Raw genomic sequence first — 23,778 nt, forward strand, 5'->3', positions numbered from 1 at the left:
TCGATTTTGTTTTGAGTAAGGGATGATGAGCCATCCTCTCAGAGAGCATCAGCTCATTTCTTTCATAGCCAAGCTCATCAGCATTTCTGGTGATTGTGTATTGTGGTATCTGCAAACAAGTGATGTATATTCTGCAGGCTTTTCAACCAGGATATTTGTAAGATACATGTTAAAAAGATGGGTCTTTGGTTTGCTTCCAAGTCACAAAAACGTGATTCCTCTTTAAAAATGGTATTTGTACCTAGAGCTGACCTATGGAATGGAGTGGAGGTGGGCAGGTGTCAACCACGAGGTGGCAAGGGGAGGAAGAGCCAGATGGGGGGAGGTGGTAGTAGTATTTTTTATATTACATGAAGATGTTTTGCCTCACAAAAGGATTAATCACAGGATTCCTTTTAAGCGGAAAGTTTCATGCATTTTAAAAGAGGATTTGATTTACAAGAAACTTTTCAGGAACACAGCTGCTGGGCAAAGCAAGCTATTTACACTGACTTGAAATCCATTTTATGAGCCAGGAGTCTGGGGTGTCAGGGGGAGTGATAAAACTCCTTTAGGTTTTAATTGACAAGTGATATTGACTAGCACAGTTAGGAGCCCAGGTATTGGGCCTGGTCCAGCGTGTTCCCATAGTAAATATGCGTGAATGTGCTGAGTGCTTGAGTATTGATTCATTTATGTACCTGTTTGGCTGTTGCTGTGAAAGGCTTTGTATTTTGCAGCTTTGGAGCCAAGCTGCCTTTCACAGAAGGCTGTGTTAGAATGTACTAGATTGTTCAGCATGAATCATCTGGCTCGATGGCCTATGGGGAGGGAGCTTGGCCTCGTACATCACTGCAAGACAGAGACTCAAAGACATCTGTGGAGGGGAGGTACACAGGGGGTTAGGGAGCCACAGGAATGAGGAGACGAGGTCTTTGTCTCAAAAACAAGCCTTAGGGTTTCTTTAAAGCCCCCTTTTCCCTTTTATTCAGACTGCTAATAGCTACCTCCCTCCCAATTGTCCCACTCCATTGAGTCTTTATTATCACCTCTCTCTTGCAGAAATTCCACAGAAGCCCCAGGGTCCTTAAGTGATTCCCTATTTCCCTGCTCCCTGCTGCAGAGGCACAATAACAAAGCGTCAGGTTGGGAGCCTCCAGAAAGAGAGACCCTCCTACTGCTGAGCCTGAAATCTCCACCAGGCAAAGAAAACAACAACAGGCTTTTGTGCCACAGGTTCTAAGACACACCCTGAACACCATCCTTGAGCCAGCAAAGTAAGGATATCACACATAGAAAAGAGCTGCTTTTCCTCATAGGGTAAAGATGTTAGAAGCTCAATCATTGCCAATGGCAGATGTTTACTGAGTGTCAGAAAGAGAGGTGGGCATTTTTTGGGCATTGTAGTAGTGGAGTAGTACCCCCACTGAGTCCAAGCCCAGGGAGGGCACCGTGTCTGAGAGGCTGAAGAAAAGACCCAGAGACAGTGAGCAAGACATAAGTTTTACTGGGGAACTTAAGCATACAGGGAGTCCAGGAGTGGCTGGATGAATGGGGTAATGACTATGGTTTGTAAAAAGCACCCAGTTAATATAGCAATCTTTGCTTAGCAACCTCCACCTGGCCGCCTCTGCCTGGCGACCTCTACCTGGCCACACCCACCTAGCTCAAAACAAAGGGCCTTGGTTCCCGGCACATCCTGTTCCAAGAAATGGGCCAGGGGTTCAGCTATGCTCCATAGATAAGGAGTAAACCTCTGGGTTGGCAGCTCCCAGATTCCTTAGTTCGGAGCTCAGAACCAACATTCTTGGACTATAGGATCATTCTCAGGTATACCTGAGTTATTGTCCGGCACACCTGTCATATGGTAGTTTGCATATAAGGAAATAAACCCACTGAGATGGACTTTGGGTAGCTTACAATCTAAAAGGAGAGAAAGACAGAAAAGCATGCCTGTTACTGTGCCTAGAGGACTGTGGAACTGCTCTGATGACACCTGCTTCCCCTTCTTGGCCCATGTGACTTCCTTTCACCCAATGACACATGAAAAGCCTGATACGTTGTGTGCTTTGCTGGGCTCTCTCCTTTCCTTCCGGCAATGTCCAGGGGCTCTCTGTTCACTGGGCCCTGGAAGAGAACAACAAAGAGGACAGTGTCAATGGCGATGCAGGCACAAAGCCCCCAGCTCATCTGTGGTTCCTATATCGTGTAAGCAAGAGATAAACCTCTGTAGTTTTAAGCCCCAAGATTTTGGCAATGTTTGCTACCACAGCATACACTAGCCCCTGACTGATAAATTTCGGATCAGTTCTGAGTTGCCGCAGAGATTAACCTTAAATTGATCTTAGCTGACTGATGTTAACTTATCTTCATTTTAGAGTATCTGAAAAATACTTAGAAAATCAATATAAAAACATAGAAATTGGGGGAATGAAAGGACCTTTGAAATTTGTCCAACCTAGGCATTCTACTATTGACATTCTGCTGTATCTTCTTGTTCACATACGTCTCCACCTGTCATCCCTCTGTCCTTCCATTAATCTACCTTGGATTGTGCATTTCAAATATGTTTCCACTGTAGCATTTAAAAATGATTATAATTCATATTACTGATTTTGGCCTGGGTTAGACAGTTGTTACTTACTGTTGATTTCATGTAGTTGTAAAGCTCAAATGAGATGAGTATTTGAAACGTTAAAAGCAGCTCTCAAATAAGATTATCTGATCAGTGTTTATTGAGAATGTTAGTGACTGGCACAGTTTTTTGTAAGAGCTTGAGTCTGGACACAAAGATCAGTCACTGTCCTTGGATTGGACATATATGGGCACTTCACTTTAATGGCAAAGTTTAGGTTTCATTTTACCAATAACAGTAATTTTAATATAGCTGTCAAGATCACCAGTGACAATCATTATAATAGACATATTCACAGACACAAGGGTTCATGGACCTGGGAACAGTTGCTCGTGCCTGTGGGAAAATCACTTGAGCTCAGGAGTTGGAGGCTGCAGTGAGCTATGATCACGCCACTGCACTCTAGCCGGGGTGACAGAGTGAGACCCTGTTCCCCTGCCCCCCCCCACAAAAAAACACAAAACTCTTTAATTTGCCTCTTAGTTCTCTCTCTTCAGACCTCCAAGTTATTTAATCACAAGTCGTAGAGTAGATACCTACTTTCTAGAACAGCTGTACTCACACACACAACTCCCATTAACATGAATACAGCTAACATGATGTGCAACAGAGACGGAAAAATGTAGTTTTGAAAAAGATGACATGGGATGGAGTGAGCTCTCCCCTGCTCTGAGTCCTCAAATGCCTTTTGCGCTTTTAGAACCAGTTTTGGGGAAGTGAGGAGAAAAACTCTCTCTGCCAGGGCTGAAGAGCACAAGCAGCCTCAGAACCAAGGGGCAGAAGAGGTGTCATGCTTGTCGGTAGTATCCATGGCAACTCGAGTGTCTGGTGGAGTTAATCACCCTGTTTTTCAGATCTCCGCTGCTCTCCTTTGATAGGGGAAAAGGGCCGGGCTTGGCTCCTTTTTCATCTTTATGAATGCCCCAGTTGATGCATCGTGTCAGAGGCACCAGACCCTTCTGACTCAATGGGACGAGTCAGGCCTGAATGGGACCGGGCATCTGTGAGGGCTTTGGGCAGCCTGTGGGGTTTCCCACGAGACACAGAGCAGTGTTTGCTGCAGACAGCCTCCTCCTAACAGAAAGACAACTATCTCCTCTTGCTACACCTCAAATCAAGTTTGCCTTGGTGTTGCCGCACCTCCTCACCCCATCTTCCTTTCTTGGCATCTAAGTTGATGGCCATGAAATGCTCTGAGAGGTTTAGGCTCTGAGGTTGGACGATCTATATTCAAATTCCAGCTTGGCTGCTCAAAACTTATTTATTCTTCTCATGCTCAGTTTCCTCACCTCTGAAAATATATTTTTTTCATTAAAAACTTTTTTTTGGAAAAGTAGGGTCTTGCTATGTTGCCCAGGCTGGTCTCAAACTCCTGGCCTCAAGTGATCCTCCTTCCTGGACCTCCCCAAATGCTAGGATTATAGGTATGAACCACCATGCCCTGCCCAGTTTCCTCATCTCTAAAAATCACAGGAGTGCCAACCGGGTAAGACAAGCTGTGTTTAGAACGGCACCTGGGGTGTGTTTTAATGGTGCTGCACATGCTGCTGCTAAGGGGCTCACTGAGGGCTGAGGCATGCCTGTGGTGGGGAGTGAGGGGGGGCAGGGCTATGATCACTGCTGAGTGGTAGGTGAGGTTGACATAGGAAGATGAACCGATGATTCCGTGACTGGAAATAGCTCAAGCTTATCAATTCCTCCCTAATTCTGCCCCAGCCTGCAAACCCTGCTCATTTTCCAGGCTTCCCTGTCTCAGTAAATGACATAAATTGGGCTTCTACTATGATTATAGCTCTAGGCCCTTGGATCAGTTAACAGAACAGTCAAAACATCCTTACCTCCATGAAGCTAGAAGGGAAGACAAGAAGAAAAACATAGCAAACAAGTAATGTACATAGGATTGTCAATATTCTCCAGGCAAGGGCCACCAGGAGCACAGGTGCTGCTGCATGCTGCAATGACTGCAATGAGGGAGGCACCCTCAGGTCCCCTGGTATGTGATCTCCTTCACTGCAACAGTGAGACCCTGTCCTCTCCACCTCACCCCACCGACCTCCCCGGAAAAAAAAAAACAACCCAGCGTCTGTGTTACTGGTGGGTTTTGGCCAGAGGGCATGGACAATATGTTAGGAGATAAGGGTTATAGAAAAAGCAAAGCAAGATACAAAAAAGGGGGGAATTAGGAGTACCGTGGGGAGCAATTTTGAGTAAAAAGTAGGTGGTCATCGTAAGTCTCCCTGGGAAGGTAAAATCTGAGCAAAGATGTAAAGGTGACGAGGGAAGAAGAGAGAGCATTCCTTCTAGAGGCTCAGCCAGGGTGGAGCTGAATGGAGTCTTCCTACCTGGTGCAGTAAAGCCAAACGTCCACACTCAGGGTTTGCAGTGAGAGAATGAGGGGCATTCATTTGCAGGACGCCAAGCAAGGAGAATCAGGCAGCTCACACTTAAGACCTGACCTCCCTGATGGCTTGCATGCAAGGGTTTTTTCAAGCAGGGAAAAATTTCAGGAAAGCAGAAGTTACAGGTAAAATCATAAATCAGCACACGGGGGTTACACATTGGTGTGGCCTAAAAAGGTGGGATATGTGAAGTCATGGGGCTAAAAAGGTCATAGGTGGGTTCAGACTCTGATTTGTGGTTGGTTAAGGAAGTGAAGTTTTTCTAAAATCTTGGGGTCGGCAGAAAGGAATGGTAAGATCTGACCCGTGGGCGTGACTTCCTCCAGGCCCCTCGGGAAGAAATTGAGAACAAAGAACAGGTGGTCAGAGCTTTGTCTTGGTTTCCCCTGGTCTGAGGTCTGTGTACCAGTGGATCCATTTGGTGGGGATCTATCTGCATTTCTCCTCACTTCTCAGGTGGCTCCTTTACTCCTCAGGGCTAGCTGGGTGCCTGGACTCTCTCGTGAAGGTACTAAATATTTTTCCTTTATTTTCATACTTGGGCAGTGGGGGTGGGGGTGAGGGGTGCAGCAGGCCCTAAGAGGGGTCCCTGTTCCATCTCAGCCCTAAGTGGGAAGCCTGTCATTCCAGGAACAGCCAGGCCACTGTGGCTGGGGTCATCTCATTTAGCGGGGTGGTGAGTGGGGTTGCCTGAAATGAGCAGGAAGGTAATGGCCGGGTCACTCAGGGCCTTGTGAGGACTTCGGCTTTTAGGCAGAGGTAAACAGGGAGCCATTGAAGGGTGCTGAGCAGAGGCGCGGTGTGATCTGTTGGACGTTTCAACAGGATTGCTTTGCCTAGAGTTGAGATAAACCGTGGCGGGCCAAAGGACCAGGTGGGAGGTTACTGCATGGAAACCCCCGTCTCTCTTCATTTCCTCCCCCACACAGCTGTCCAGGGCCCTCGGAATGAAAACTAACCCACTTCGCGCGGTGGGTGAGGTCCCACCTGACCTGGCCCCATCTAAACCCACGCTCTTCTTTGTCCTCCTTTCTCTCCTCTCCCCAAGGCATGTTCTTGGTGCAGACACACTGAATTTCTTTGTTTTGTAAACACACGGAGATGGCATATCCTCCCGGAACTCCCAAATCCAGTATTATCCCTGGGATGTGCTGCCATCCTCCCGAAAACCCCAGGGCGTCCACCTTTCCATTGTGTGGTATGTGGTCACTTATTCTCTTCACTTCCCCAACCCCAGCACACAAACGCACACACACACACAACCCCAACACACACACCTGCAACACACACACAACCCCAACACACACACACACACACCTCCAACACACACACAACCCCAACACACACACACACACACACACCTCCAAAGCACACACACAACCCCAACGCACACACACACCTCCAATGCGCACACACACAACCCCAACACACACACACAACTCCAGCACACGCACCTCCAATGCACACACACACAACCCCAACACACACACACACACAACCCCAGCACACGCACCTCCAATGCACACACACACAACCCCAACACACACACAACCCCAACACATGCACCTCCAACGCACACACACAAGCTCAACAGACACACCTCCAACGCACACACACAACCCCAACACACACACCCCTCCAATGCACACACACACACACAACCCGAATACACCTGCACCCCCCAACACACACACAGAATCCCAACACACACACACTCAGCACACACACACCACCTTAACGTACACATGCCTCCAGTGCACACACATGCACAGCCCCAACACACACACACAACTCCAACACACACGCACCTCCAGCACACACACACATCCAGCACACACAACCCTAACACACACAATCTCGACACACACACCCCAAAACACACACAACCTCAACACAAACCCAACACACACACACCACACACACCCAACACACACACACAACCATAACACACATACAAATCCCAACACACACCACATACACCATACAGAATCCCAACATACACACAAACAAGCCCAGCACAATCTCAACACACACACACCCAGCACACACACACAACACACATGCACACCCCAACAAACAGAATTCCAACACACACATACCCAGCACACAGACATACAACACACACACACGACCCCAGCATACACACACACACAGAATTTCGACACAGACACAGACACACACACACCCCTGATGGTAACTCTCTACAGTCTGCCTTGTTGAGTGTTGTAACTTAATGCCAAGCACTATGCCTGGGGTATAATAGATGCTCACTAATTATTTTTAACTAATGAATGCATACAAGGCACCAGGCCAGCACTTTACACACTATTTCTAAATTTCACAAAAATCTGGGGAGACTTGTACATGATCCTTATTCTACAAAGGATGAAATGGATGCTGAGAGGCCTTGTCCGCAGTCAGTCATCAACCTCTGTGAGCTTCAGGCTCTTCCTTGGAGAGTCAGAATAAGGATGTCAACCTTCAAAGTGGGGCTGGAGGAAGCACCAGATGTGCTGGGCACATGGTTGTTTCTTCCCTGCCCTCCCTTCATGCACCTCACTGGCCCCAGCCCAAGGAGGGCAACACAGAACCCTGGGACCCAGAATCAGCTGGGGACACGCCCTGTTCTGAGAGGAGGCTAGCTCAGGAGCAGCCAGGGTGGCAGGTGTTAAAGATGCTGGGAGGAGCAGCGAGAGGCCCTGACCCCTGCAGGATGGGTCAAGATGCCCACCAGGCTGGTGGAGGATACAATCACTTTCATGGGGAGCATGAGGTATGCCTGAGTCTGGAGCACAGCTTCCCAGCCCCAGGCCCACTTGGAGGTCCCCAGGGCCCAGTGGGCACTAGTGCACCTCTGACCCATGAGCTCCTGTGTGTGTTGGGGTTGTGTGTGTGTGTGTGCGTGTTCGGACGCCGCAGTGGGCTGGTGAGGCTGCTGCAGAATCCAGTCCAGCTGGTCTTTTATCTTGCCTGTTCTCCATTATGTGACCTCCTGACATACTGCCTCTGCCGGCCGGGCTCCCCAAACACCAGGCGGACGTTCTGCCTGTAGCTTTCCCCATGCTCATCGCTCACCTTGGCAAATCCCTTCCCCACAGTGCTCCACTCTACCAATAATAATCCACCCTACATGTGAAGAAACTTTGATATTTAAAACCCTACTCCTCCTTTAAGGCTGGGGCCTCTTTCTCATTTCCCCTTCTCCACCCAGGGGAACTCATTGCTCATCTCTCTGCATGATCATTGCCTCTTCTTTGTGCTGTTTCACACTTCATTTGTGCTGCTCACTCAGCAGGTAAAGTCAATGAGTAAGGCAGCCTTGGTGTAAGGCAATAAGGAATGAAGGGGACTAGGGCAAACTGGAGAGCACACACCCCACCCCAAAGCAGCAGCCAGTCCTCTTGTCAGTTCCCACTGACCTTTGCCATGTAAGAATCTGGCCTCAGTGCTGCCACATTTGATATATTTAGAAGAAACCGGAAACATGGCTTTGAATGTGAAATAAAAGTCTTGTCTTTTCAGCATTGGCAACAAATCCAATTCAGAAAAAAATATTATAGGGACCAAGCAAACTTGGTCTGTGACCCCCTTTTTATTTTTATCTTACCTAGATGGTAGACTTTTTGAGAGTGAGTCAAACAGGTAGGGCAGAAGTTGCAAATGGTGACTTATTCCTCTTTGGAAAGGTTCTACTACCCAGAATTACTGGATGAGCCATGTGTCTCTCAAGAGACCAGGGTCCTACTATTACCAGGTGAGTTTCCAGAAGGGGTCCATATGGGGCTTGAGGAAGCTAGTGCCTGGAGTGCTGAAATGCCCCAGGAATCTTCCAGTCATAACCTGTGACTGCACAGAGCAGTGCCTAATTAATGTCTATGGAATGAATGCACATTTTATGAGACAGCTCATTTATTCTGCAGCTGCAGGGAGATGGGCCATTTTGGCACTCTGATAGGGAGTCCTGGAGAACTGGGCCAAAATTTTAGTTTCTCCCTTTGGGGGATGTGAACTTGGGCAAGTTATTTAACATCTCTAATCCTGTTCCATCACTTGAAAAATGGGGATAATAAATAGATATCTTTCATTTTGTTGTGAGATGAGCGATAATATCGTTAAAGACTTGGCACATAGTAGTCAATAACAGCTATTAACATGGGGCTCGTGTGAGGGTGTTATTATATACCTCTAGCCACAGAGGTTGGGTCCTGGATAGGCATGAGACACGGGTAGGGCCACTCAGAGACATGGCCATCCTTTGCTAAGATTTTTGCTGGAAATATTGGCAAAGCAAACCTCACTCTCCTGGGGAGGCTAAACTGGTAAGATGTAGGTAAGATGTAAGATGTAGGTAATAAAATGGTTATATATATATCTATATATATATATGTCCAGCTATATATATATATATCCATATATATATAATCCATATATATACATAGATATATATATATAGCTATATACATAGATATATATATATAGCTATATACGTAGATATATATATAGCTATATACGTAGATATATATATATATAGCTATATACGTAGATATATATATATAGCTATATACGTAGATATATATATATAGCTATATACGTAGATATATATATATAGCTATATATGTAGATATATATATAGCTGGACAATGTGAGCTCAACAGAGTGAGATGGGGTCTCCCTTTGTTGCCCAGACTGGAGTACAGTGGTGAGATCATAGCTCACTGCAACCTGGAATGCCTGGGCTCAAGGCATTCTCCCACCTGTGCCTCCTGAGTAGCTGGCACTACAGACACACACCACCCGTGACTGGCTAATTTATTTTTAGTTTTTGTAGAGACAGGATCTGGCCATCTTGCCCAGGCTGCTCTCAAACCCATGGCTCAAGCCATCCTTCAACGTTGGCCTCCCAAAGTGCTAGGATTATAGGCATGAGCCCCTGCAGCTGACTGGAAATATTTTTTTGACATTTGGATCCTGCTGTGCCCAAAGCTGAACTACCCCCAAATGTCTCTATCATGGGAATAGTATGTCTTCTTTCATGCTTAGGTCAATTTCAGGTGGGTTTCTGTCATCTGTACCCAAGAGTCTTGACCACTATAAACCTCTCTAAAGGGAAACAGGGGACCAGTGAAGTACAATGAGTTGTTTCTAAATGCCTATACGTGGTGGGGATTTGGAAGAGTGATTTCTGTGTCAGCCAGAAGTTTGCATCTGTACAGCTGATAATTTATGGATGGAATACAGTGGCTTTCAAAAGAGTCCTATTTATCTCATGTGGAGGGTTAACCGAATGATAGTACCGCCTTCCTGGTCACAACAGGGAAGCAGAGGCAGGGGAAACAGTGTATTTGTGGAAGCTTGAAGTGAAATTGTTTTTTTACAAGTTCCTGACTCCAAGACCTTAGGAAGCAGGAGCGTCTCTGTTTTACAAGATTCATATCAAAACCAGAAATGGCAAAGGAGCTATGATAATTTGGCAATAAGGTTTGGCAGCCACCTGCTGCCCCTGGCATCTCAGATCACTCGGAAGGACCTGATTCAAGGTAGATGGGTGTCCTTGTCTGTCCTTTGTTGCTCTGATTCCTGATCAGCATGCAGAGTTTCATAAGCCATGACTCAAAGTCAGCCACGAGGGCACAGCAGCCATAACCCTAGCATCTAGCACCTGGTACAAACTGATGGCATCTCCCAGGCATTTCTGAACCATTTTCACGTGCCTCTACTCTCAGGCCATCTCCACACCACCCTGTGTTCTGCCAAAGGGAGCTAAAATGAGCCCTGTTTTACCAAACCACTCAAGCACGGCTGACACAGTGTGTTGCTGCAGAAGAGTTGGGGTGGGTGGGAGTAGGGACAGTGCAGAGAGAAAGGAAAGAGTGCATGCTACATCTTTCCCTCTCCAAGAGGACTTGGCAGAAAGCCCATGCATGTTTCAGGCTTGTTTTGACAGTTCCATGACAGGAGTCGTAGGGCTGTAGCTGTAGAAAGCCCAAGAAACACATTTTTGTTATCCCATCAAAATCTTCCCAGGGAGCTACATTGTTGGGGCAAGTTATGTGTCATCATTGGCATCAAAAGAGAAAAAGAAATAAATGATCTGGTTCAGGTGCCAAAGCTGAGGAGGGAAATGACATTTATTGAGCCCCTGCAATAGCAACAACAAATTATTATTATTGGGCACTTTGCATGTGCCAGGCACTGGGATAAAACACAGGCATGGACTCAGCAATCCCCATGACTGTCCTCGGATGCAGGTTATGCTAATTATCCCCCTTTTAAAGACCAGGCAATGGAGGCGCAGAGGGGCCAGGTGATGTGCCTGAGGCTGCATGGCAGTAAGTGGTGAAGGTGGGATTTGAACTGGTTTGCCTGTCCCAGAGTCCAAATCCTTCTTGCAACGCAGAGCTGCTCTGACTGTAAGGAGTGGGGGGTCTCTCCTCAGAGTCCCAGATGTTCAGGATCTTATTTAATCTTCACAACAACCCTGAGGCATAGGGATTTTTAGATCTGCTTTACAGATGAAGAAACTGAGGTCCAGGGAGGCTTAGTGATGCCCAAAGCCACACCTCCAGAAGCAGCAGGATCTGCAGGCACAGCTGGGTGTCCTGGCCCTGGGTCAAGCGACTTTCCCACTGACTTCCACCCACAAGGGCTGCACGATGGTTAATACTGAGTATCAACTTGATCAGATTGAAGGATGCAAAGTATTGTTCCTGGGTGTGTCTGCGAGGGTGTTGCCAAAGGAGATTAATATTTGAGTCAGTGGGCTAGGGAAGGCAGACCCACCCTTAATCTGGTGGGTACAATCTCATCAGTTGCCAATGAATATAAAGCAGGCAGAAAAACGTGAAAAGGCGAGACTGGCTTAGCCTCCAGCCGATATCTTTCTCCTGTGCTGGATGCTTCCTGCCCTAGAACATCGACTCCAAGTTCTTCAGTTTTGGGACTCTGACTGGCTCTCCTTGCTCTTCAAGCCTGCAGATGGCCTACTGTGGGACCTCGTGATCATGTAAGTTAATACTTGATAAACTCCCTTATATATACGGATATATATATATGCGGATATATACATATATTTAGATATATATATGTGTATATACATATCTACATATATATATCTACATATATAGAGATATACACATATATCTACATATATATAGATATACACATATATATATCCTATTAGTTCTGTCCCTCTAGGGAACACTGACTAACACAGGCGGTCAAAAGGACCAGCCGAATTTATGTATAGACAATCAGGAAGTCTGTATTTTTTCTTTTTCTGTCTGATTTTGATCGTTTTCTTAGTGCAGAAAGGTATAGCAGGCTCTTTTGGAGTCATGGTATGCTGAGAAGGGCACTCTCTCAGTCGGGGGCTTTGCTTTCAAGCAATGGTAGCACACGAGCTAAACTGAGTAAGAGGGATTCATTGGAAGGATATGGGCTTTATTATTTTTTTCATTTAACAACCATTTACTGAGCACCTAATATGTGCCAGGCACAATTCCAGGTGCTGAGATACTTCAGAGAACAAAACAAAGATCCTTGTGCATGTAGAACTTGGTTTCTTGTTCAGCAAGGGGGAGGGGAAGGGGAAGTGTGGGTGGACAGACAGAAAACAATAAAGAAAAAGCAAGTACAGCAGGTCCTCAAATAATGTAGTTTAATTATAACATTGATAAGAAAAAAAAATCAATTCCAGGCCGGGGCCCCTGTCTTTGTGGAGTCTTCCACATTCTTTCCATTTCTGCATGGGTTTTCTCTGGGCACTCTGTTTCCTACCACATTCATAAGCTGTGCACATGGGGTTCACTGGCGTGTCTAAATGGCCGCAGTCGAAATGAGTGTGTGTGGGGGTGAGTGTGCCCTGCGATGGGATGGTGTCCTGTCCACAGTGGGTGCCTGCCTTGTGCCCTGAGCTGCTGGGATGAGCTCTGGCCACCTGCGACTCTGAACTGGAATAAGTGAGTTGGGAAATGAATAAATGAATGAATGAATGAATACAAATTATTGTAAAATAAAAATTGTGTAAGGTCAATGATAATCCCACAAATGCATGACACTAAATGATGTGGCATAAATGTGTTCAGTGAGCCTGCCATATTTGTGATTATTTGTGAACTTTGTGGTGGCTGGCGGTGCTCCTGAGACATTTGCTTTGCAAATGTTTATTCCCTGGTTTAACCCACTATGACTATGACCACTGGGACTCACTGATTCACCAAAAATTGGGTAAATAGAATGAATAGGATCTAGTATTTGGTAGTACAAAAGGGCAACTATAGTTAATAATAATTTATGGTATATTTAAAAATAAGTAAAGGAGTGGGCTTGGGATGTTCCTAACACCAAGAAATGGTAAACATCTGAGGTAATGGATACCCCAGTTACTCAGATCTGATCAGTATGCATTGCATGCCTGTATCAAAACATCATGTGCCCCATAAATATGTACGGCTCCTATGCAGCCGTAATCAAAAAATTAAAAATTGGGTAAATAATGATCTTATTTGTTTTTCTTAATCATTCTTAAATGGATGTATAGATCACATTTATTTCAATATTTAATATCAGAAGTGTTTTGGGTCCTTATTTAGGAGACTGGTGATGTTTTTGTGACCAGAAATACGCTGTAAGAACATCACTCTTGTTTATATCAATTAGCCTATGGTAAAAATGGTTTCATTATATGTCATTTCGCTTAAAAGTTGCAGTTTCCAAGAACCTATGGATAGTGTTAAGTGGGGAATTACTGTAAGCTATGGGATATGTAAGAAAAGCAAAAGCTGAGCAAAGGCAAAGGTATTAGGAGTGCTCGAGTGGTTGGACAGCCACCCAGGCAAGGGGAGACCTGAGTTGGTGAGGGGTTAGCCATGGGGTCTCTGGGTGAAGAGCTGTCAGCCAGAGCTCCCGAAGGCAGACACATGCTGGTGTGTTCTAGAAGCGGTAAGAAGGCCAATGTGCTGGTGCAGATTGAACTGGGAGAGTGGCAACAGACCAGGTCAGAGAGGCAGAAAGGGGCCTGATATAACATGGGCCCCTGAGGGCTGTGACAGACACTTTCAATCTTACTTTGAATCAAATGAGGCACCTGCAGGGTCTGAATGGAGGACTGACATGCTCTCATTTTCTTTTTTGAGACCAAGTCTCACTCTGTCACCCAGGCTGGAGTGCAGTGGTGCAATCTTGGCTCACTGGAGTGCAGTGGCGCAATCTCAGCTCACTGCAGCTTCTGCCTCCCAGGCTCAAGTGATTCTCCTGCCTCAGCCTCCTGAGTAGCTGGCATTACAGGTGTGCACCACCACACCTGGTAAATTTTCGTATTTTTAGTAGAGACGGGGTTTCACCATATTGCCCATGCTGTTCCCCAACTCCTGACCTCAAGTGATCCACCTGCCCTGGCCTCCCAAAGTGCTGAGATTACAGGCGTGAGCCACCGTGTCCGGCGGGCATGCTCTCATTTTTGTTTTGGAAGATACACTCTGGTTTCTGGGGGAAGCAGACAGTAGGAAGTGATGGAGGAACCAGGAGGTAAATCCTGCAGGAGGTGATGGTGGCTGGGAGGTGAGAGAAGTTGGGTCCTGAATCAATTTTGAAGAGAGAGTCCACAGAATTTCCTGGCAGGTTGCATGTAGAACGTGAAAGCCTGAGCCAGGTGATTCCAAGGTTTCTGTCCAAGTAACTGCAAGAACAGAGTTGCCATCTGCTGATGGGGATGGCTGTGGCTACAACAAGTTTGCAAGAGAGAACAGGGGTTACATTACGAGTTTGGGTGCCTGCTACATATTTAAGTGGAGATGTCAAGCAGGTCTTTGGATATATGAGTCGAGGTGGAGACAGAAGCCTGGGTGGGAGCTATGATTACTTCACAGAATCAAAGGTAATTAGGAGGAAATAAATAACCCCAATGATTTTGGAAAGGACAGGAACCACAGCAATTTCTCAGTAGGAAGAACATCAGGGATTTTCCCCAAAGGAAAATCAGAATGTTCTGAGCAAAATAAGGGGGGAATGAGACAGGGCACAAGAAATAACCAGAGGCGTCCACTGCAGGGTCCTGTCCCGGGCGCTTCTGACACTTCTTTCCAGGTCTTCCTGCTGTTGCCAAAATGAGGGTAAGTGATGTTCCTGACAGCCTGCGTTCCCATCTGCCTAGAAAAATCTCTATGGCTAGGTGAAGAGTGATGGCACGTTTAGCCTATCTTATTAAACACTGCTTATCTACTAAAAGCAGTCAGCAGCATGTTTAATCAAAGTCAGGGCAGATGTGGTTTGCAACATCCAAAAGTCATTTTTCATCCTGTTCTCTCTCCCTTAGAGAAGAACAACCTCCTACCCTTGCCCTGAATCCTGAGGAAGGTGATGCACTCACAACAAGGGCGTCCCAGTCCTGGGGAAAGGCAGGAAGGACCCACCCTCATCAGTCCCTGATGACTCTCACCCTTGTCCTTGGTCTCCAGGTACTTTGGAAATGAAAAGGTAGGTCGGGAAACTAGAATAGAAGTCCAAGAAAGTCTATAGTGATCTCATTTCTACACAGATGGGGAGGGGGTCATTTAAGCCAAAGAAGAATCAAATCACTGCTTTTCCCATCTTGGCACTTCCCACTAGAGATCATCCCATGTTGAATGGACAGGTTTCATTTTTCTTGGGTTTTCAAGAGATGATAGCTTTTTACTCTGGAAAAAAAGTTGTCCATGAGTCTGTGATCCTGTGTCTTCCATTCCTGCCCAGAAATGTCTGAGGAAATAAACTGTACCCTGCTGTCATGGGCTGTCCCCCCAAATTCATCTGTTGAAGTCCTAACCCCAGGTATCTCAGAATGTGACTGTATTTAAAGATAGGGTCTTTAAAGAGGTAGTTAAGTTAAAATAAAGTCATTAGAGTGGCTCCTAATCCAACACGACTGGTTCCTCATAAGAGAAGGAAATTTGGACACAGACATGTATGAGACAGGACTATGTGAAGACCCAGGGAGAAGGTGGCTATCTACAGAGCCAAGGACAGAAGTGTCAGAAGCCAACACTGTTCACACCTTGATCTCAGGCTTCCAGCCTCTAGAACTGTGAAAAAATAAATTTCTGTTGTTTAAGCCACTCAGTCTGTGGTAGTTTATTATGGCAGCCCCTGACTTGAGTGAAAGATTCTTTTAACCAAACTCTGAAGTTTAACTATTTTGCCTTTCCTTATCAGAGATGAAAAGGAAGGGCAAAGATTTCAAATGGAGTCATGAAATGAAGGGCACCCTTCATATCCAATTGTATTGGAAAGAAGAGGAAGGAAGGGCAACCAATTATTAGCAAACACTTGTGACTTAATGTTTAGAAAGTGTTTTCAAGATAATTTTGTCTTAATAGGCTAACTGCAGAAAATATTTATAGATATTCTCTGAGTGGGCAAGGCCGTGGGACATCTTTGGCAGTATTTAGACACCTCTGCAGCTTCACAGCAATGCTTCATTTTCTTCTGACAGTTGCCTCATCCACTTTTCTTTAAGAAATGTTTGCCAAGGGGAAAATATTCTTCCTCCTGAAACTAAATGATTTAGTGTTCGGGAAGCCAGCCAGTTAAATGTGGCTCCAAGAATATATTTAACCTTGAAAATGTTTTCATTTCAAACAGAAATGCAGCCCTAGGGCAAGAGGGTAACTTAATGCCCCTGGGAATGTTGTGCTGGTCTATATACCTTGCTCATTCATTCATTCAATGAATATTTATTGAGTTCTTGCCATGTATTATACCAGGCACTGTGTCAGGTGAGCAGTATTCAATGCCAGCTGACATGAAGTCTACCGGGAAAAGATACACCACTGAATGTACAATTAGAATCTGCTGTGATAGGTGCTGCGCTAGAGACAGACACAAGGGCTGGGAGATTAGGGTCCTTGGAGGAAGTGGCATCTCAGCTGACTGTGAAGACTCGCAGAAGTTAGCAAGTTAATGGGGAATGGGAGATCATGGCAAACAAGGATGTGCAAACAAGGAGCACAGCTCAGGGGACTCAATATGGAGCAGTAGGGCCAAGCGTGGCATTGCTTGGTAAGTCCGGTCCCATTCAGGAAGCCTGTTGGTGAGTATTTCAAGTCCAAGGCCAAGTCTGAATTTCCAGTAAGTAGCCTCATGTACCTAAGGGAATAGCTGAGGCATTTATTTCCCTTTCTTCTAATTTTGTGAAGTCTTCCTTCCCTCTAGTCATTTTCTGTTTAGACCCGAGGTTCTTTGTTGTTTTCACTGTGCTGCTTTAGGTACAAACAGTTGCAAGTCACCATCCACGCAGGATCAGTAATTGAGTCTATCTCAGAAAGATATACTTTTTCAAGATGGATTTGAGTTTCACTTCATTGTCTTCTGTTCATCCTTCACTTTGCAAGATTCTTAAATAAGGATGTTCCTTGCCAAGGAACAGCCTGTTGTTAAGAATTCTCATCGTTTTCCTTCTTCTTTTCTCTGCCCGAGGCAGCTTCCTCTGAAAGTGTGAGCACAAAGGAAAATGGGCATTTTTCTGCCTGACTCAGAGGCTGTGGGTTTTATTCCTAACACTCAAAAGAACCGTGCACAGCGGGGCTCCCGAGAGTCAGCCATGGCTTTCCAAAAGCATCCAAGGGTAGAGGTACTGTGTGTTAATATTAATAGGCTATAGTTGGCTCTCTAGAGGAATTTTCAAAGGGCTCATTTTCCTGCCTCCTTTCTTCTCCCTAGACCGCATTGATTTTTTAAAGTTTGGATTGCTTAAAGCAAATATAGAAAAAGCAAATTTGTTTCTGGGAGGATAGTTTGCCTTTCTCGAATCTTTTAAGTCCTCCTGGATAGGTGTTGCCACCAAGGCAAGCTTTAGCATTTCTTTTCTCTTCTCATTCTCTGCAGGAAGAGTCTGAGTGTGCAAGGGCTGGTAGAGCCAAGAAGTCAGTCTGTGCTTTTAAAGAGGAAGACAGGGCATTTTTCCCTCAATGTCCTTTTGCAAAGTGGAAGGAGAGTGCCACTCCCACTCTTGAAGCGTAGATTTGATGTGGAAGACCTTTCAGAAATATGAAAGTATCTGCTGTTGAGGCCCTAATATTTGTGAGAATGCTGTGTGTGAATTGTTTATGTTCTGATTCTTCTAAATTACTTAAGGCTAGAATATAGCTAATATGATGTGGTAAAATAAGTCACAAAGGTACAAAGACTTCGTTGAAAAAATGTAGAGTGTTAAGAGATTTCTGTAGGGCAAGGCTCTTAGAGGACATCTAAATTGTACAAGATTGTCTCCACTTCCTGGAAGATAAGCACAGACATTCAACAAGTATTTATTGAGCACCTATTTTATGTAATAGTTTGCAGGTGATTTGATTACCTACCTAGAAAATCCAAGAGAATAAACCAAATAACTATTAATTCTGATGAGTTTAATAATGTAGTAAAATACGAAAGTCACAAGTACAAATTGTTAGTTATCCTATATATCATTAATAACCAATTAGAAGACATAAAGGGGAAAGGCTCCATTCACAATAGCAAGAACAAACTTAATAAGATGCAAAAGTCCTATGTAAAAGCAATACTAAAATTTGCTGGTGGACATAAAAGAATATCTAAACAAGTAGAGATATATACTATATTCTTAGGAAATCTCATTAATTCTTTCCAATTAAACTATAAACTCTCAATTATAAAATCTCAATTAAAACCACAGTAGGAAACAAACTATTTTGTCTATTGTACAAATTGAGCATCCCTAATCAAAAAATCTGAAATCCAAAATGCCCCAAAATCTAAAAATTTTTTAGCACTGACATGATACCAGAAGTGGAAAATCCCACACCTGACCTCATGTGATGAGTCACAGTCAAAACTTTGTTTCACGCACAAAATTATTAAAAATATTATATAAAATTACCTTCAGGCTATGTGTGTAAGGTGTATGGAACATAAATGAATTTTATGTTGAGACTTGGGTCCCATTCCCAAGATATCCCATTATGTATATGCAAATATTCCAAAATCTGAAAAAATAAAAAATTCGCAACACTCTGGTCCCAAGCATTTTGGATAAGGGTTACTCAACCTGTATATGTGGAAGACATAAATGTCCAAATGGAGCCAAAAAACAATTTGAAGTGGCTTGCCATATAAGATAGCTAAATTGATGTTACAAGCCATTTTAAATAAATGTCATAGAGGCACCACAAATCAAAACCAATGGGAGGTGGCCGAAGTGGTACTCAGAGGAAAATATACAGCTTTAAGTGCATACAATGAAAAGCAAGACATATTGAAAATTAATGAGCTCATCTTCAACACAGAAAACTAGAAAAGGTAGCAAAATAAACCAAAGAAAGTAAAAAGGCTAAATAAAGTTAATAAAAATGTATGTTAATAAAGTAGAAAATAAACTAATTAAATTTGATTGATAAAATCAAATTGACTAGAGTTTAGGAAAATATTTGAGAAGACTAATAATCATGCAAGCAATTGAAGAGGCAATCAAAGATATAACCCTAGAAATTATTCATTCCTTAATGGTTTTATAGAACTCACTTATTAAATTAACCCTAGATCCAGTAATTTAATAAGTGAGTTCTATAAAGCCTTTAAGGAATGGATAATTTCCATACTGTAAACATTATCTACCTACTATTTACACATACACATACCATTTCTGGATTGTAGAAAATGATTAAAAGGCTCTAACCTATTGTATGAGTTTTTAATAATATTACTAAAATATGTCATGTAATATTATATATTACAAAGAAAGAGATATGTCAATATCCCTCATGAACATAAATGCAGAAAGTCTGAGTTGGAGATGTTGACTGGGAGAAATCAACACAAGAATGATAACAGAACCCGTCCCTCTACAAAATTAAGGATTGAATTGAAAGAATATTACATCATCACCAAGTATGGTTTATGATGGCTCAGGATATCTCATTAACTCATTAAAAAATAAACACTATGTGATTATTTCAATCAATTCAGGAAAATAATGACTTATAAAATTAACACCTACTCCTTATTTAAAAAATGTCTTAGCTATGAATAGAAGGGAAATTCTCAGCTTGATAAATGTATACATTAGAAATCTCTAACATGCATCCTACTATTGGTGATATCAGAGGATTTCCAATAAAATTAGGAACAAGGTCAAGATGTCCACTAACACTGTGGCTATTCACAGTAGAAAGAGGGTTGGAAAGTCAGGAGCAAGTGTGGGAGGTAAGGAGGTAAACTAGACAGAACCTATTGAGCTAAGCGGGGAACTAAGTAACTCCAGGAGGAGGCCAAGCTTCCTGGCCTTGGCACTGGCAAGGGTGGGGGCAGGAGTTGTTACTGAGATCATGAGCACAGTAAGAACATGTGTAAGGGGTCTAAGAAGGTCAACATTGGACGTGCTGACATGTTGACTTTGAGAGCCCCATTGACTTTGAGAGCCCCATTGAGATGGCATCCTGGAGCTTGAGAGAAGTCTGAGTTGGAGCTGTAAAATCAGGAGGTCAGCACAAAGATGATAGACAGCCATAGGAGGTGCTGAGATGGCCCAGAGAAGCAGAGGAACAAGGTACTGCACTCCACGCTCCAGCTAGAGTGAACAGTGAGTCTGTTCCAAGCCTACTGGCTCCTCTCTCATCTCAGTGCATTTACTTCTTCCATTGGAACTACCCAAAATCCTCTGCCCCCCATCCCACTCTCTCAGCCAACTCTTACTCATCCTTCATGACTCAGCTTAGCTATCAACACCTCCTTCTCAGATCAACCCCTGTAAGGCTAGATCCCACCCTCTGTGCTCTCAGAGGGTCAGCAGTCCCACACAAAAAGTCAGGGTTCTGCTATAATGCTAATATAACAGACAACTGACAAATCTCAGTGTCTCACAACAACAAATATTTCATTTTTTTGCCCATCATGGGGCACGAGCTGGGGCAGCTCTGCTGCAGGCTGCAGCTGATGAGGTCTGTTCCTCATGTCTCTCATTCTAGGACGTGCTTTCATTCTAGGACATGCTCTTATTTTTGCAGGTGGTGGAAGTGCTAGAGGCCAAGCCTAGCTGTAAGCACATAGAAAGCCTCTGCTTTATCACATCTGCTCACATTCTGTTGGTCAAAGCAAGGAACCTGGCCAAGCTCAAAGTCAGAGGGGCAGGAAAGCAGACTCCATAGTACAGATTCACAAGGCAGAGGTCATGGGCATGCAATTTCATCATAGGAAGGAAGTGAAGAATTGGGGACAACAATCCAACCTACTCCACCGCTGAGCACCACCTCTAAGTGTCAGGGTTTATGGCCTTGGCCTAGTTGCTTGTCTTCCCACTAGGTTCTCAGTGCCTTCAGGACAGGACCCTGGCCATCTTACTTATTATGGTATCTCCAGTTATGACCACAGCGCCTGCTCTAGTGAGTCATGGTGATCCATATACATCTACTGAATGAAAAATTGGATGTGAGGGGTCTCAGAGCCAAGGTGGAAGAGTGTTTCAGGAAAACAAGGAGTGATCAACACCCAAAGGACCTCAAGACTGGAGAGTACTGTTTGGATTGAATAACTTGATGTTCATTGTTAACCCTGGAAAATACAGCTTCAGGGAAGTGCCAGGGCTGGGGAGTCAGAAGTCAGACTGCAGTGGGTTGGGCAGTGAATGAGTGGTGAGGAAGTACAGGTGGTGAGTGAAGACCACTTTTCCAACTCTTAGGGAATAGGTTATAAGTAATGTATGGTAAAGGAGGGATTTTAGAGATAAGAGAGGTTCAAACGTGTTTACAGGCTCAAGGGAACAGGCAAGTAAAGAGGGTACATTAGTCTGTTTTGTGTTGCTATGAAGGAATACCTGAGACTGGGTAATTTATAAAGAGGTTTATGTGGCTCACAGCTCTGCAGCCTGTACAAGCATAAAACCATCATCTGCTCAGCTTCTGGTGATGCTTCAGGAAGCTTTTACTCATGGCGGAAGGCTTGGGGGAGTAGGCATGTCACATGGCAAGAGAGGGAGCAAGAGAGAGGCCAGGCTCTTTTAAACAACCAACTTTCACACGAACTAATAGAGCAAGAACTCACTCATTACCACAAGGGCAGCACCAAATCATTCATAAGGGATCCACCCCTATGACCCCAACACCTCCTGCCAGGCCCCACCTCCAACATTGGGAGTCACATTTCAACATGAAATTTGGAGAGGACAAACATTCAAACTATATCAGAGGGAGACATTGAATATACCTGCAAGAGAGAGAGGATAACTGAGAGGGAGGTATGTTAGGTAGTGCAGCAGGGATGAAATGCAGCATAGGCAGGTGTGTGTGCGTGTGTGTGTGTTTGTGAACATTTGTCATGTTTGGGCTGTTAAGCATCCACCCAGCCCTCCTCGTTAGAGGAAATCCCCACTGAGTGTGGTCTCGCGAGGAGGCAGTGCCTGGCTACTAGCTGTGGGAGCTGAGGGGCTGTGCTTTCCTCTTCTGTCCCCTGGTAGCAACATACCAGCTTGTGACTTGGGCTCAGCCAGTCAAACACTCTCAACAGACTTTGAACACACCAATGGATAGTCAGTCAGGGCTCTTTCACGGTAGTGGTGGGTGCGTCCCACAGAAAACTCCTATGCTCCCTCTTTTTGGTCTTCAGAGGTCGCTGTGTTGCCCTAGTTTCACACTTCCTCTTGGTTCTATGAGTCTTCAGTCCCCTTCCAGTGTGTTTTTTTTCTCTGTTTTGTTGTTGTTGTTGCTGCTATTTGGTGTTTTTGCTTATTGCTTGTTTTTTGTTATTCTATGGATGACAGAGTCTAGCTGATGGAGGATGGGGTCAACAAGCCAGGATAGGATGATGCCAGGCTCTCACTCCTGGCATCTCAGTCAATCTGTGCCATGTGGAGATGAACAGATTAATTGTACCCACAGAAAAGCTGCCATGTTTTCCGAATGTTAGTCATTGCTATAACACCTACCCAATGTTTTCCACGTCCACACAACAGCACCTTTCCTTACATGGAGCTGCATTATGTGCTACTGCCTAATGTTTTCTTGCAGTTGACTAGATTTTTATTTAAAGACATTGATTTAAAAATCACCATTTCAAAAGAAAATCCAGAATAATTTGCTTTAATTAAAAAATACATATATATATATCAAAATAATGTTAAGTTCTGGACAAATACTATTACATGATGAGGGTTCTCATCCAAAACTCTTTGTTAAAAGAGGAGATTAGCAAATGTTGTGGTTGTTAAAGACGTGTTACTCCCAAGCTGAGACTTTCTTCTTGATTTCATCAGACACACTGAAGCAGAAGCAGAAGTGAGTGACTTTCTCACTTTGCGATTTAATGTTATTTAAGACTGAGTCAGCTCACCCTTAAATCATCTCACACATCAATGGGGCGCATTTCCTGCCATCTCTAGGCAGGGTGCAGCGATATGGGGCAGAGCATGGAAATTGCCAAAGGGAGGCGCCAGAACATTTATGCTATTGGAGTTTCAGGGAAGGTTTTATGGAGGTGGGACTTGAATTCTGAAATATACACAGGAGAGCAGAGGCCATTTCAGTCATGGGAAACATAAAAATAAGGAGGTGAAAGTAAACAGCAGGGATATAGGATGGTATAGACCAGCTAGGCTAGAGGGCAGAGGTTGGACACAAACTCAGAAAGGGTCCTATCCCTTCCCCCCCACCGTGGGTCTTCCCCAACTCTGCCCTTTGTGGGCAGTGCCTTTGCTTTGCCACCACCTGTTATATCTTGTGTCTTTAGCCTGTCCTTGCCCCTGGGATGGGAGCCATGCATGGCCAATTGTGAATTATTGTGCAGTAG

General features: G+C 44.5%; 1 long non-coding RNA gene across 1 annotated transcript in view; it reads right to left on the reverse strand.

Annotated features, from left to right (window-relative positions):
• Positions 1 to 1,468: 1,468 nt before the first annotated feature.
• Positions 1,469 to 23,778, reverse strand: part of LOC112129423 (uncharacterized) — a 36,542-nt gene continuing 14,232 nt past the window's right edge. Inside the window, exon 2 of the long non-coding RNA XR_002911832.2 lies at positions 1,469 to 2,106. This is a non-coding gene — a long non-coding RNA (uncharacterized LOC112129423). The remainder of the gene's footprint in view (positions 2,107 to 23,778) is intronic.

The sequence above is a fragment of the Pongo abelii genome, chromosome 18 (genome assembly GCF_028885655.2).
Source record: "Pongo abelii isolate AG06213 chromosome 18, NHGRI_mPonAbe1-v2.0_pri, whole genome shotgun sequence".
NCBI lineage: Eukaryota > Metazoa > Chordata > Mammalia > Primates > Hominidae > Pongo > Pongo abelii.